At 64.7% G+C, this 13,887-nt stretch overlaps 1 protein-coding gene across 1 annotated transcript in view; it reads right to left on the bottom strand.

Annotated features, from left to right (window-relative positions):
* Nucleotides 1–12,321, bottom strand: part of NUMB (NUMB endocytic adaptor protein) — a 107,632-nt gene extending 95,311 nt beyond the window's left edge. The window contains exon 1 of the mRNA XM_039911308.1: nucleotides 12,296–12,321. The gene's annotated coding sequence lies outside the window, so the exon portion shown is untranslated. The remainder of the gene's footprint in view (nucleotides 1–12,295) is intronic.
* Nucleotides 12,322–13,887: the final 1,566 nt, after the last annotated feature.

The raw sequence follows: 13,887 nt of genomic DNA on the forward strand, positions 1-13,887 counted from the left end.
TTTCCACTGAGAGCCGCGCTGCCTCTCTAAGCGACCTGCCCGGGGCCTGTGGGAAGACAGGCATGGTTAGGCGACTTCCCCAGAGTCGCGCGGCAGGAGTCGCGGGCATCGCAACCCGGGTCTCCCCACCCCCGGCCCCGGGCTCTCTCCCCTAGGCCGGGCCGCTCCCCTCCTCTGAATTCTGAACCGACGACCGTCCGTTCACTCATTCGGTCGTAGTCAGCGAGCGCTTACCGTGGGCGGCGAGCGCCCGATGAAGGAGGAAGGCCCTCGGAGGGCTCCCCGTCCCGTCCCCGCCGGCGGCGCGACTTCCGCCCACCTCTTCTGCTCTTCCGACAGAACCTCCACGCTCCGTCGCCGTCGATCCAGAACCCGGGATCGCGAACGCTCCCCCCCCCCCCCCGCCACTGCCGGAGAAGGGATATTTTTCACGCTCGCGGTGCGTCGGGCCCCGTCCCGGGCGCTTGGGAGAGGACGTGCGGCCGCCCTCCGCCCTCGACGAGCTCCCGGTCTGGAAATTTCGGCCCCCCCCCCCCCCCCCGTGGATCCCAGGGCTTCGGTTACCTGGAAGCGGCTGAAATCTACAGAGGGGGCCGGGGTTTCGACGGGGCGGGGGGGGGGGGGCGGAAGGAGGGAGCGGCTCGGAGCCCTTCACAGAGAAACCCGCCGGAGCCGACCGGGAAGTCGAAAAGGGAAGGACCGGGAAATCCGGCCCGCGTTGGGCTCGCGCGGGCCTCGGCGGCGAAGCGGGGCGACGCTGTTAAAATAAAAATGATAACGACAACAAAGAACTTTTACCGCTCGTTCTTCCGCGATCCGGCTTCGGCGGAGGGAAGGCCGAATTAAAATACTCTGAGGAAGAGCCGAGTCAACCGCGGTTACCGGTAATCGGAGGGTCACTTCCTCCGGACCGTGAGCTCGTCGTGGGCGGGGGACGCGTCCGGGAAGGCGGCTGCCCCGTCCTCTCCCGAGCGCCCAGCGCGGCGTCCCGCACCCGGCAGGCGGTCGGGGGACGCGACGGATCGCGGCGTTTAGACCGGTGAGGATTTTACTCTCCCTCCCGCCCGACGTCCCCCGGGCAGATCCATCCTCGGGACGGTCCGGACACGCTAAGGCGCGCGCCACGCGATGGGTTCTGACCCCGGCTCCGCCGCTCGCCTGCTGCGAGTCCCGGGGCGAGTCATTTCACCTCCCTGGGCCTCGGTTCCCTCACCCGTGAAAGTGAGGATCATCCACTCGTTCGTATTTACGAAGCGGCGTGCTAAGCGCCTAGGCAAGTGCCGCGATAAAGGAGCGGCGTGGCTCGGTGGAAAGAGCCCGGGCTGGGGAGTGGCAGGTCGCGGGCTCGAATCCCGGCTCCGCCGCCTGTCGGCGGCGAGGCTCCTCCGTGCCTCGGTGACCTCGTCTGCTAAAATGGGGATGGAGACCGTGGGCCCCCCCGTGGGACAACCCGATGCCCTCGTATCCACCCGGCGCCTCGAAAGGTGCTTGGCGCGTAGGGAGCGCTTACCGAATCGCCCGAACCGTCAGTGAAGGGCGACGATCCTTCCGACAACCGCGAGGCCCACGCGGGGCACGGACCGCGTCCGACCCGAGGAGGCACTGGGACACCATTTTAAAAAACGCAGAAACTCTCCTCCGGGCCCGGACGGATTTAACCCGCCACCGGGGGAGAACTGTTCTTAAAAGACGCGGAGCCCGGAAAAGTCCAAGTTAAAATGCTTTGGGGGAGAAGCTGAGTCAACATCAACTGCCGGTAATTAGAGGTTCACTTTTAGCCCGCGGCTTGACATGACACAACCTCTTTCCCAGAAGGTCGCGGAACGAGAGAGTTAGGTTTTCGGCTAAGGCCCCGGCTCCCCCCCCCGTTTCTGAACGCCTCCCCGGAGGTCTAGCTGGAAGAATTGAAAATTACGGTCCCGCGCGCCCCGCGCTCTTCGGCGCGCCGGGGCAGATACGGGTCGATCGGGCCGGACCCGATCCCCGTCCCCCCGGGGGGCTCCCGCTTTGCGTCCCCCTCTTCCAGATGGGGGAACCGAGGCCCGGAGAGGTGAAGCGCCTCGCCCGAGGTCACGCAGCAGCCGGGCGGCAGAGCCGGTTCGCAGGCGGCCTGTGGCGAGAAGCGGGTTCTCACTGGCTTCCTCCTAAGAGGAGGAAACGTGGTATCTCTTAAGCGCTTACCACGTGCCAGGCACCGTACCGGGCGCCGGGGCGGACGCGAGCCGACCGGGTCGGACACGGTCCCTCCACGGCTCCCGGGCTTAATGCCCATTTTACGGACGAGGGAACCGAGGCCCGGAGAGGCAGAGTGACCCGCCCGAGGTCACCCGGCGGACAGGGGGCGGAGCCGGGATCGGAGCCCGGGTCCCTCCGACTCCCAGCCCCGAGATCTACCCGCCAGACCGCCGAGAGCCCAGGCTGGGGAGTCGGGGGTCACGGGTTCGCCTGGCAGCCGCGTGACTTCGGGCGAGTCCCTTCACCTCTCCGTGCCTCAGTTCCCTCATCCGTAAAATGGGGATTAAAACCGTGAGCCCCACGTGGGACGACCTGATCACCCCGTATCCCCCCGGCGCTTAGTACGGTGCCTTGCACAGAGTAAGCGCTTAACCAATACCACCACCGTTACCGTCGCCGCCGCGATTTACTCCCATCCGGGTCCGTCTCCCCCTCTGGAGCGGAAGCTCGTCGTGGGCGGGGAACGCGTCCGCCGGCTCCGTCGTACTGGACGCTCCCGGGGGCTCGGCACGGTGCCCTGCACGCAGCAGGCACTCGCTCGAGACCGCCGAATGAATGCCCGGACGGCGTAGCTGCCCCCGGTGCTCGGCACAGGGCCGGGCCCGTCGCGAGAGCTTCAAAATTACCATAAGGGTGGGAAGCAGGGTGGTCTAGCGGAGAGAGCACCGGCCTGGAAATCAGAAGGACCCGGGTTCCAATCCCGGCTCCGCCACCCGTCCCCCGTGCGGCCTCTGGCCATCGGCTTCGCTTCGAAGCAGCGTGGCCCAGCGGAAAGAGCCCGGGCTTTGGAGTCGGGGGTCAGGGGTTCGAATCCCGGCCCCGCCACCCGTCGGCCGGGTGACCGTGGGCGAGTCGCTTCACTTCTCGGCGCCTCGGTTACCTCGGCCGTAAAATGGGGATTAGCCGTGAGCCTCACGTGGGACGACCCCGTGACCCCGGATCCACCCCGGCGCTTAGGACGGTGCTCGGCACACAGTGGGCGCTTACCGGACACCAACACCGTCATTATCGTTCTCTGTGCCTCGGTGACCTCATCTGTAAAACGGGGGTGAAGACCGGGCGCCCCACGGGGCAGAGGGACTGGGTCCGACCCGATCGCGTTCCAACGCACGGTAAGCGCCTAACACGTGCCGTCGTCACTGTTATTCCCTTTCTTGGGATACTACTCCCCAAGCCCCCGGGGTAGAAGAGGACACAGCAGGCGGTCGGTAAATAAGAGCGACACCCCTCCCGCGGCTCCTAGCCGCCCGACCCCGTTAGACCTCCCGGACCCGCCAACCTGCTGAATTGCGACTCGAAACAGAACGGCGTAAAAGGATTTCCCGCCCGCTGAGGTCATTCCTCCCAGCCGGGAGGACGACGGGGCTTTCTGGGTCAGCTATCGGCGGGATTCACCGTCCCTCCCTCCCGCGAGATCGCAGAACTCCTCGGGGGCCGGGGTCGCGTCTGCTCCTTCTTCTCCACTCTCTCAAGCGCTCGGCACGGTGCCCCGCACGCAGCCGGCGTTCAGTGAGTACCGCCGACTGACCACTCCCTTACGACGCCCGGACCGGGCGCCGGCAAGAGACTGGCCATTTTCGCGACAAACGATAAGAATTGAAGCCCGAAAAATCACCGGGGAAGGAAAATACGACCTGCAAACGTCCCGACGGTGACGGCGATAAAAGACGGCGCGGCGAAACCGTGTTAATCTCGGGGATTTCCACCGTTTGGCCCTTCTCCTCTCCGATCCCCGGGGAGGAAGAAAAATCTACCCGAGTTTGGTCGCTCCTCCGCTGAAGGCACGAGACGAATGTCAAGGCCAGAAGCGGCGTCGGGCTGGATGTGCTGACGCGCACGGAGGCTGAGGGGGAGAACAACTGGAAGGGCAAAAAATAAATCTGCAGGACGCACGGTTTTCTGCTTCTCCGTCTCGGGACGTGTAAATTCAGAGGCCAAAGCTCGGCAGAAACCCGTGGAACTAAGCTCACCGTCTAAAACCCGCAGGTTTCTGAACCCACCGAAGCCAACGTACGGCACCTCGACAACAGTGGCCCGTTAAATCAACATTTTCCACGCGCTTTTCTATCACAGCCAGAGGATCCCGCGGAAGGGCGGTCGTTCGGCTGGCGGGGGGGGGGGGGTGGGGGGTTTTGAGCAGGGGCTTGTTTTTTCATTTGTTTTAATAATAATAATAACGTTGGTATTTGTTAAGCGCTTACTATGTGCCGAGCACCGTTCTAAGCGCTGGGATAGACAGAGGGGAATCAGCTTGTCCCACGTGGGGCTCACAGTCTTAATCCCCATTTTACAGATGAGGGAACTGAGGCACAGAGAAGTTAAGTGACTTGCCCACAGTCACACAGCTGACAAGTGGCAGAGCTGGGATTCGAACTCATGAGCCCTGACTCCAAAGCCCATGCTCTTTCCACTGAGCCACGCTGCTTCTCGCCAATTGTTTTGCCAATTCCACCATCGGGTTACGTATTAACGGCGCTCCCCGGAAAATTCATCAAGCCGTCCAAGTGGCTCACGGCTAAGTCCCTCAACGGAATTAGGGACGGGCGATACATCTTTCGAACGGAGGCCGCTGACGAGAAAGGCGATCAAAACGCGTACTGTGGGGAGATATTTTTCTACAGCCAACTGACAGAGAAATGGAAAACTCTCGGGTGGAAAAAAATCATTTCGAGGAGCACGATACACGCATTTACAGATGAAAATTATATTACACAGAGTCCCCCCCCCCCCCAAAGCTTTACTGAAGGCCCACCTCCTCCAAGAGGCCTTCCTGTCCTCTCCTCCCGCTCCCTTCTGCGTCGCCCCCGACTCGCTCCTTTCATTCGCCCTCGCGCGGCCCCGCGGCACTTCCGTCCACATCCACGATTTATATGAATGTCTGTCTCCCGCTCGAGACCGTAGGCCGGCTGTGGGCAGGGAACACGCCTACCCACCGTAACGCTCTCCCAGGCGCTCAGTACAGCGCTCTGCGCACAGCAAGTGCTGGCTAAATACGGTCAGGTGTCTAAAAGAACCACAGTTCTGATGGAAGGCAACCGCTCGTGTTAAATCTGGGGTCGGGCTTTTGGCGCCTTTCTCCTTTTAGACTACAAGCCACCTAGGAAACGCGCGATGGGAAAAAAGGACGCAAATCGCCTTTCCGTGGGGGGGGAGGAGATGTCTTCCGGGTCGACGTGTGTAAAGACTATAAATTCGGGGGTCTCCCACGTAAGGCGTCCGAACGTGAGGGGGGCGAAAGAAAGGAAGTCTGAACTGGAGACGACCCGCCCGCAAATATTCTCCATTCAGTCGTATTTACTGAGCAAGCCCTGGGCGCAGAGCGCCGTACTAAGCGCTGGGGAGAGCACACCAGAACAATAGACAGACACGTTCCCTGCCCGCGACGAGCTTACGTGGCTCGGTGGAAAGAGCCCGGGCTTGGGAGTCTGAGGTCATGGGTTCGAATCCTGGCTCTGCCGCTTGGCAGCCGCGTGACTGTGGGCGAGTCACTTCACTTCTCTGGTCCTCGGTGACCTCATCTGCAAGACGGGGATTAACCGCGAGCCTCGCGGGGGACGACCCGATGACCCCGCCTCTCCCCCGGCGCTTAGAACAGTGCTCCGCACAGAGCGAGCGCTTAAATACCACCATTATCACAGCGGGAGGCGGACGGAAAGGCTACGGAAGGTCCGCGAAGAAGAAGAATCTTTTCGGTCGATGTGCGTGAACACTCTAAATCTGGTGGTCTCCCTGCATAAGGGGTACTGGGCGAAAAACAGGAAGCCCGAATTTGAGACAACCCGGCCGGAAATATTCCTCAGAAAGGATCCTGAAGAGGCGGCCGCAGCGGAAAGACGAAAGAGGCTACGGAGTTGATGCGTGCAGAGGCTTTAAATCTGGCGGTCTCCCAAATGAGGCGGACTAAGGGGGAAGGATGGGGAAAGGAGACGTCTGAATCCGAGACAGCCGGCCCGAAAACCTTCTTCCCCGAGGATGCCGAAGGACCGTCCGCAGAGAGGCCGCCCGGCAGCTCGCCGGGCATTTCATAAAACATTAATGAGCGGGTCACGTAAATCCCACCGACGAAAGGACGGAAAGGGCGCCGCGGAGGCAGGGCGATCGCAGGCGAGAAGATTTTTTTCCGACCGGCCGACGGTCTCCCGCTGCCCCGCGCCGAGGTGAACCCACCGACGCGCAACGAGCGCCTTCCAAAGTTTCGGGTTCTGGCCGGGAGCGCCGACCGGCCGCTCCACCGTCTGCACCCCGTTCTGTCGGTTCCCGGGGGGCCGGGTCGGGGGAAGAGAAGATGGCGGGTGCCGCGGCTCGGTTAACCATTTCCCAGTCCTTCGGAGCGGAACCGCGTCCAGGCCCTCGGGTCGAAAAAGAACCGTCCTGCTGCCGGCCGCCACGGCCTCTCCTGAAAAGCCGAACCTACACCTCTCAAATCGCACTGGAGAGAGTAAGATGACCTCACGGGGCACGGAAACGCCACGCACGGCCCGCTCGGAGACCCCGGCGCCGTAGTTTTCCGGCCAGCGGCCCCCGTCTGGGCTCAGAATTCTTTTCCGCGGCACGTTTGGCGGGGCCGGGGCGGGGAACGGGCGCCCGAGGGATTGTCCACCGGGAAGCACGGTGCCCTCGTGCCGGCGGAGAGCGGGGAGCCGGCCCCGTCCGCGGGGGACGGACGCCTTCGCGGCGGGAAACGCCGAGCGACGAACCCCAGACGCCCCTCCCGGAGCCCCTCGGTCCGTCGGCGGCTGCCTGACCCCCGTCGGCGGCGGCGGTACTTGCTGAGCGTCCGGAGGGCACCGTACTAGGCGCTCGGGAGAGGCCGGGGCGGCGGGAGGCCGACACCCTCCCCGCCCCCAGCGAGTCTCGAAAAGGGGAGACGGACGCTACGGGTTGCTGGAGCCGAGCGACCCCGCCATCTCCGACTCCCCCGGGGCGCTTAGTACGGCGCGCGATACGATTAATTGATCCTCTAGGGGTGTCCTCTCCGGGCCTCAGGGCTCTCCCCTGAAGCGCGTTTCACTCCGACGCTTTTTCCCGTTCGAAAAAGCTTTGGCCATCAGTCAGTCGGTCGTATTTACTGAGCGCTTACTGCGCGCAGAGCACCGTACTGGGCGCTCCGGAGCGGGACGTATGACAATAAACAGACGCGTTCCCTCTACGGTACCGTAAGCCCCCGTGGGCAGGGATCGTATCCGCCAACCCTGGGCTACTGAACCCTCCCAAGCGCTCAGTACGGTGCCCTGCGCTCAGATAGATACCGCGGAAAGATCGGTGCCCTCTGCACCGAGAGATGCACAATTGTTTGATTCTCTCTTCCTACCCTGGCTTCTTCCCCCCGCTTGTCTGAGCGACGCGTCCGTCCCGGAGGACACCCCCTCGTCTACCAACTGTGTTGCGCTGCCCTCTCCCAAGCGCTTAGCACAGTGCTCTGCACGCAGGAAGCACTCGGTGAACACACGTGACCGACCGACCGATTTTCAAGGTCCTCCAAGACCAGGCCGACGCTTTATTTCCCGGGCCTGGGAAATTAGCCCCTCCAGATGCAGCGTGGCCTCAGCGGGCTGAGCCCGGCCTGGGAGTGGCGGGGAGGACCTGGGTTCTAATCCCGGCCCCGCCACTTGCCTGCCGTGTCGCCTCGGGCGAGTCACTTCTCCGGGCTTCGTTTCCCTCGTCTCTAAAATGGGGATTGAGACTGCGAGCCGCACGTGGGACCCGGACTGCGTCCCACCCGATCGGCCTGTACCCACCCCGGTGCTTAAGACGGTGCCTGTCGCTGGACAGATACCGACGTTATCATTAATGAATAACAATTTTAAAAAGAGAAAAAAAGAGGGCAGGCGTCACGTCTTCTGCTTTCCTAGAGGCTCCCAATCGCCTAGCGTAGTGCTCGGCATACCACGGACGCTCGGCCGACGCCGACGAGGAGAAGCGGCGTGGCTTAGGGGAAGGAGCCCAGGCTCGGGAGTCGGAGGTCGTGGGTTCGAATCCCGGCTCCGCCGCCTGTCCGACTTTGGGCGGGTCACTTGGCCGCTCTGTGGCTCAGTTCCCTCATCTGTCAAATGGGGAGGAAGCCCGCGGCCCCACGTGGGACAACCTGCCGGCCCTGTGGCTACCCCAGCGCTTAAATCGGTGCTTGGCGCAGAGGATGCGCTTAACGGATTCCATCGGTGTTATTACGAGGAGGGGGCGGAGGGGCGGCTCCGATCCCGGTCCTCCGCAGCGAAGCCCTCCGACGCTCCGGCCGCCCCTCGGCCCCCCTCTTACCTGCTTCGACGAGGGATTCTCTCTCCGCGCCTCCCCGATCTCGGATCCGGCCGACCCCTCTCACGTCTCCCGCTGCCGGCCCTGCCCACAAACCCGCCTCGCGCACGGCCCCGGGGCCGCTCCCTCCCTCGAGCGACGGCATCGCTCGACGGGACCGACCCCGTGCGGGCCGCCGGACCGGGCGCCGGGGAGGGGCCGGTCCGGCGGAGCGGGGAGACACGTCCCCTGCCCGCGACGAGCTTACGGCCAGTCGATCGCTGCAGGGCACTGTGCCAAGCCATCGGGGGACCACGCTACAACAGGGTTGGCAGACCCGTCCCCCTGCCCACGCGGCGCTGATCGATCGGTGCTATTTAATGAGCACTTTCGGTGTGCACAACGCCGTACTGAGCGCTCGGGAGGGCCCAGCAGAGTTGGGAAAAAATGTCCCCGACTCACAAGGAGCTTACAGACGATCGATCGCTGCGCGCCTCCTGTGTGCCGGGCAGTGTACTGAGCGCTCGGGAAAGTACAGCGGAGCTGGTAAAAAATGTCCCCCGCTCACAAGGAGCTTACAGACGATCAATCGGAGCTATTCACTGAGCGCTTCCTGCGTGCGGAGCACCGTACCGAGCGCCCGGGAGAGTACGGCGGAGTGGTCGACGCCTCCCCTGCCCTCGGTGGTATTTACCGAGCACTTTCTGCGTGCCGAGCACTGCGCCAAGCGGTCGGGGGAGTCCAATCCATGCCCCCCCCGGCCCCCTCCGGATCCCCCAGGCCTGGGAGGGATGGGAGGTCTCTGTGTCTAGGGGTGGGGGGGGGTCTCCCCCATCTTTCGGGGTAAGGGGGGGTCTCTCCCTGTCTCTCTGGGTGGGGGGGGTCTCTCCCCGTGTCTCAGGGTGGGGGGGTCTCTCCCCATCTTTCAGGGAAAGGGGGGTCTCTCCCCATCTCTCCCAGGTGAGGGGTCTCTGTATCTCAAGGTGGGGGGGGTCTCTCCCCGTCTCTCGGGCTGAGGGGGGTCTCTCCTGTCTCTCGGGGTAAGAGGGGTCTCTCCCTCTCTCGGAGAGGTCTCTCCCTGTCTCTCAGGTGGAGGGGTCTCTCCTCAGCTCTCAGGGTGGGGGGTCTCTCCCTGTGTCTCGGGCTGAGGGGGCCCCTGTCTCTCAGATGAGAGGTGTCTCTCCTCATCTCTCCCAGGTGGGGGTCTCCGTATCTCAGGGTGGGGGGGGTCTCTCCCTGTCTCTCAGGGGGGAGGAGGCTCTCTGTCTCTCGGGGTAAGAGGAGTCTCTCCCTGTCTCTTGGGTAAGAGGGGTCCCTCCCCAACCCTTAGGCTGAGGGGGGGGTCTCTCCTCATCTCTCCCAGGTGAGGGGGTCTCTGTATCTCAAAGTGGGGGGGGGGGGTCTCTCCCTGTGTCTCAGGGTGGGGGTCTCTCCCTGTCTCTCGGGGCGAGGGGGGTCTCTCTCTCCCCGTCTCTTAGGTGACAGGAGGGTCTCTGTCTCTCAAGTGAGAGGGGTCTCTCCCCATCTCTCAGGCTGAGGGAGGTCTCTCCCTATCTCTGAAGCTGAGAGGGATCTCTCCCTGTGTCTCTCAAAAGAGAGGGGTCTCTCCCTGTCTCTCAGACTGAGGGGGAGTCTCTGTCTCTCAGGTGAGGGGGTCTCTCCCTGTGTCTCTCGGGCTGAGGAGTCTCTCCCTATGTCTCTCAGGATAAAGGAGGTCTCTGTCTCTCTAGGTGAGAGGGGTCTCTCCCCCGTGTCTCTCAGCCTGAGGGGGTCTCTGTCTCAGACTGAGGGGGAGTCTCCGTCTCTCAGGTGAGGGGGGGTCTCTCCCCGTGTCTCTCAGACTGAGGGGGAGTCTCTGTCTCTCAGGAGAGAGGGGTCTCTCCCCATGTCTCTCAGGCTGAGGGGGGTCTCTGTCTCTCAGGAGAGAGCAGTCTCTCCCCCCGTGTCTCTCAGGAGAGGGGGTCACTCCCTGTCTCTCAGGCTGAGGGAGGTCTCTGACTCTCAGGTGAGAGAGGTCTCTCCCCCGTGTCTCTCAGACTGAGGGGGGTCTCTGTCTCTCAGGAGAGAGGAGTCTCTCCCTGTGTCTCTCAGGTGAGAGGGTCTCTCCCCCTGTGTCTCTCAGACTGAGGGAGGTCTCTGTCTCTCAGGTGAGAGGGTCTCTCCCCCTGTGTCTCTCAGACTGAGGGAGGTCTCTGTCTCTCAGGAGAGAGCGGTCTCTCCCCCCGTGTCTCTCAGGAGAGAGGGGTCTCTCCCCGTGTCTCTCAGACTGAGGGGTCTCTGTCTCTCAGGAGGGGGGGGTCTCTCCCCCCGTGTCTCTCAGGAGAGAGGAGTCCCTCCCCCCGTGTCTCTCAGACTGAGGGGTCTCTGTCTCTCGGGAGAGAGGGGTCTCTCCCCATGTCTCTCGGGCTGAGGGAGGTCTCTGTCTCAGGTGAGAGGTCTCTCCCCCCGTGTCTCTCAGGAGAGAGGGGTCTCTGTCTCTCAGGTAAGAGGTCTCTCCCCGTGTCTCTCGGGAGAGAGGAGTCTCTGTCTCTCAGGAGAGAGTGATCTCTCCCCGTGCCTCTCGGGTGAAAGGTCTCTCCCCCGTGTCTCTCGGGCTGAGGGGTCTCTGTCTCTCAGGAGAGAGGTGTCTCCCCCCGTGTCTCCCAGACTGAGGGGTCTCTGTCTCTCAGGAAGGAGGAGTCTCACCCCCCGTGTCTCTCAGACTGAGGGATCTCTGACTCTCAGGAGAGAGGTCTCCCCCCCGTGTCTCTCGGGCTGAGGGAGGTCTCTGTCTCTCAGGGGAGAGGTCTCTCCCCCGTGTCTCTCGGACCGAGGGGTCTCTCCCCGTGTCTCTCGGACCGAGGGGAGGTCTCTGTCTCTCAGGGGAGAGGTGTCTCCCCGTGTCTCTCGGACTGAGGCGTCTCTGTCTCTCAGGAGGGAGGAGTCTCTCCCCCCGTGTCTCTCGGGCTGAGGGAGGTCTCTGTCTCTCAGGAGAGAGGTCTCTCCCCCCCGTGTCTCTCAGGAGAGAGGAGTCTCTGTCTCTCAGGTGAGAGGTCTCTCCCCCCCCGTGTCTCTCAGGAGAGAGGGGGTCTCTCCCCGTGTCTCTCGGGTGAGAGGAGTCTCTGTCTCTCAGGTGAGAGGTCTCTCCCCCCGTGTCTCTCGGGTGAGAGGAGTCTCTGTCTCTCAGGTGAGAGGTCTCTCCCCCCGTGTCTCTCGGGAGAGAGGAGTCTCTGTCTCTCAGGTGAGAGGTCTCTCCCCCCCGTGTCTCTCAGGAGAGGGGGGGTCTCTCCCCGTGTCTCTCAGGTGAGAGGAGCCTCTGTCTCTCAGGTGAGAGGTCTCTCCCCCCCGTGTCTCTCAGGAGAGAGGGGGTCTCTCCCCGTGTCTCTCGGGCTGAGGGAGGTCTCTGTCTCTCAGGAGAGAGGCGTCTCCCCCCCGTGTCTCTCAGGAGAGAGGTCTCCCCCCGTGTCTCTCGGGAGAGGAGTCTCTGTCTCTCAGGTGAGAGGTCTCTCCCCCCGTGTCTCTCAGGAGAGAGGGGTCTCCCCCCGTGTCTCTCAGGTGAGAGGAGCCTCTGTCTCTCAGGTGAGAGGTCTCTCCCCCCGTGTCTCTCAGGAGAGAGGGGGTCTCTCCCCCGTGTCTCTCGGGCTGAGGGAGGTCTCTGTCCCTCAGGAGGGAGGCGTCTCTCCCCCCGTGTCTCTCAGGACAGAGGTCTCTCCCCCGTGTCTCTCCGAGGAGAGCCGTCTCTGGGGGCGCCTCCCCGTCCCCCCGTGTGCGGGGGCGTGTGGGGGGCGGGGGGGTCTCCCCCTCGGTGTCCGGGCGCCCTCCCCCCTCCGCGACCGCCGCCGGCGCCCACCTGCCGCCGCCGCCGCCGCCGCCGCCGCCTCGGCCTCCTCCTCGTCGGCCGCTCCCTCCGCCGCCTCGACCGCCGCCGCCTCCCCCATGACAACAGGCCCGCCCCCCGCCGCCGCCCATTGGCCGCCGCCGCCGCCCCCGCGCGCTCCCATTGGCCCGCCGCCACGCCCGTCCCCGCCGCCCGGGCCCCGCCCCCCGCGCCGAGCGCCCTCGGCCCCGCCCCGCCCCCTCATTGGCTCCCGGCCGCCCGGGCCCGGCCGCCCATAGGCCGCCCGCGCTGCCCGTCACCGCGGAGCCCCGCCCCCCGCCACGCTCGGTTGCGCCGCAGAGGGGGAGGGGCGGTGGTTGCACGGGGCGGGGGCGAGACGCTCCGACTCTTTGTGTCTTCCAGAGGGAGCGCCCTTCCTGCTGCGTGTGGTTTTTTTTTTTTTATAATTCAAAATGGTATCCGTTAAGCGTCGACTCTGTGCCCGGCGCTCATGCATTCAGTCGCAGCGCGGCTCCGTGGCAAGAGCTTGGGAGTCGCGGGTCGCGGGTTCGAATCCCGGCTCCGCCACCTTGTCAGCTGGGGGACGGGCCGCCTCACGTCCCTGGGCCTCAGCGAGCTCATCTGGAAAATGGGGATAGTGACGTCGGCGTCCGTTAAGCGCCTACCACGCGCCGGGGGAGAGCCGGGGGCGTCGGGTCGGGCCCACGGTTAATCCCCATTTGACAGATGAGGTCGCTGAGGCCCAGGGAAGCGAAGTGACCGGCCCACAGTCACACCGCTGACGCGGGGCAGGGCCGGGATTCGAACCCATGACCTCTGACTCCCGAGCCCGGGCTCCTGCCACTAACCGTGAAGAGGTGAGCGGAGCGCGCGGGGTGGGGCGAGGTGGAGAAGCAGCCTGGCTTGGCGAACGGAACCCAGGCCCGGGGGTCAGGGGGTCACGGGTTCCGATCCCGCCTCCGCCTCCTGTCCGCTGGCCGCCCCTGGGCTGCGGCCCTCTGGACCGGGAGCCCGGTGCGGGCAGGGGGACGGGTCTGCCTGTCGTCGTCCCGGCCTCTCCCAAGCGCCCGGTGTTTTGCCCACAGTGAGCGCTCGCTAAGTGCCACCCGCGTGAGGAGACGACGGGCCCCCGCGGGCCTCGGTTCCCTCATCTGTTGGACGGGGGATGGAGACCGTGAGCCCCAGGTGGGACGGGGGACCGCGTCCAGGCCGACTTGCCGGTATCCGCCCCGGCGTTTAATACGGTGCCCGGCACACGGCAGGCGCGCAACCCGGCTCGGTCCCGACGCGGGGCCGGCGGTCTGAGTCGGGGGACGGACGGACGCCGCGTCCCCGTTTCACAGTTGAGGAGAGCGAGGCCCAGCGAAGGGAGGGGACCTGCCCGGGGTCGCACGGCGAACGGCTGGCAGGGCGGGGATTAGAACCCGGGTCCCCCTGACCCCCGCCGGGCCCCCGCTGTTTCCGCTAGGCCGGGCCGCCTCCTCCCGTCTCTCTTCATCGCCTCGGCGTCCCCACGACGTCCGCGAGGAGCCGCGCGGCCCGTCGGATGGACGGGGCCCGGGCCCGGGAGGCGGCGGGCCCCGGGTTCTAAACCCGGCTCCGCC

This window comes from Ornithorhynchus anatinus, chromosome 1, assembly GCF_004115215.2.
Source record: "Ornithorhynchus anatinus isolate Pmale09 chromosome 1, mOrnAna1.pri.v4, whole genome shotgun sequence".
Taxonomy (NCBI): domain Eukaryota; kingdom Metazoa; phylum Chordata; class Mammalia; order Monotremata; family Ornithorhynchidae; genus Ornithorhynchus; species Ornithorhynchus anatinus.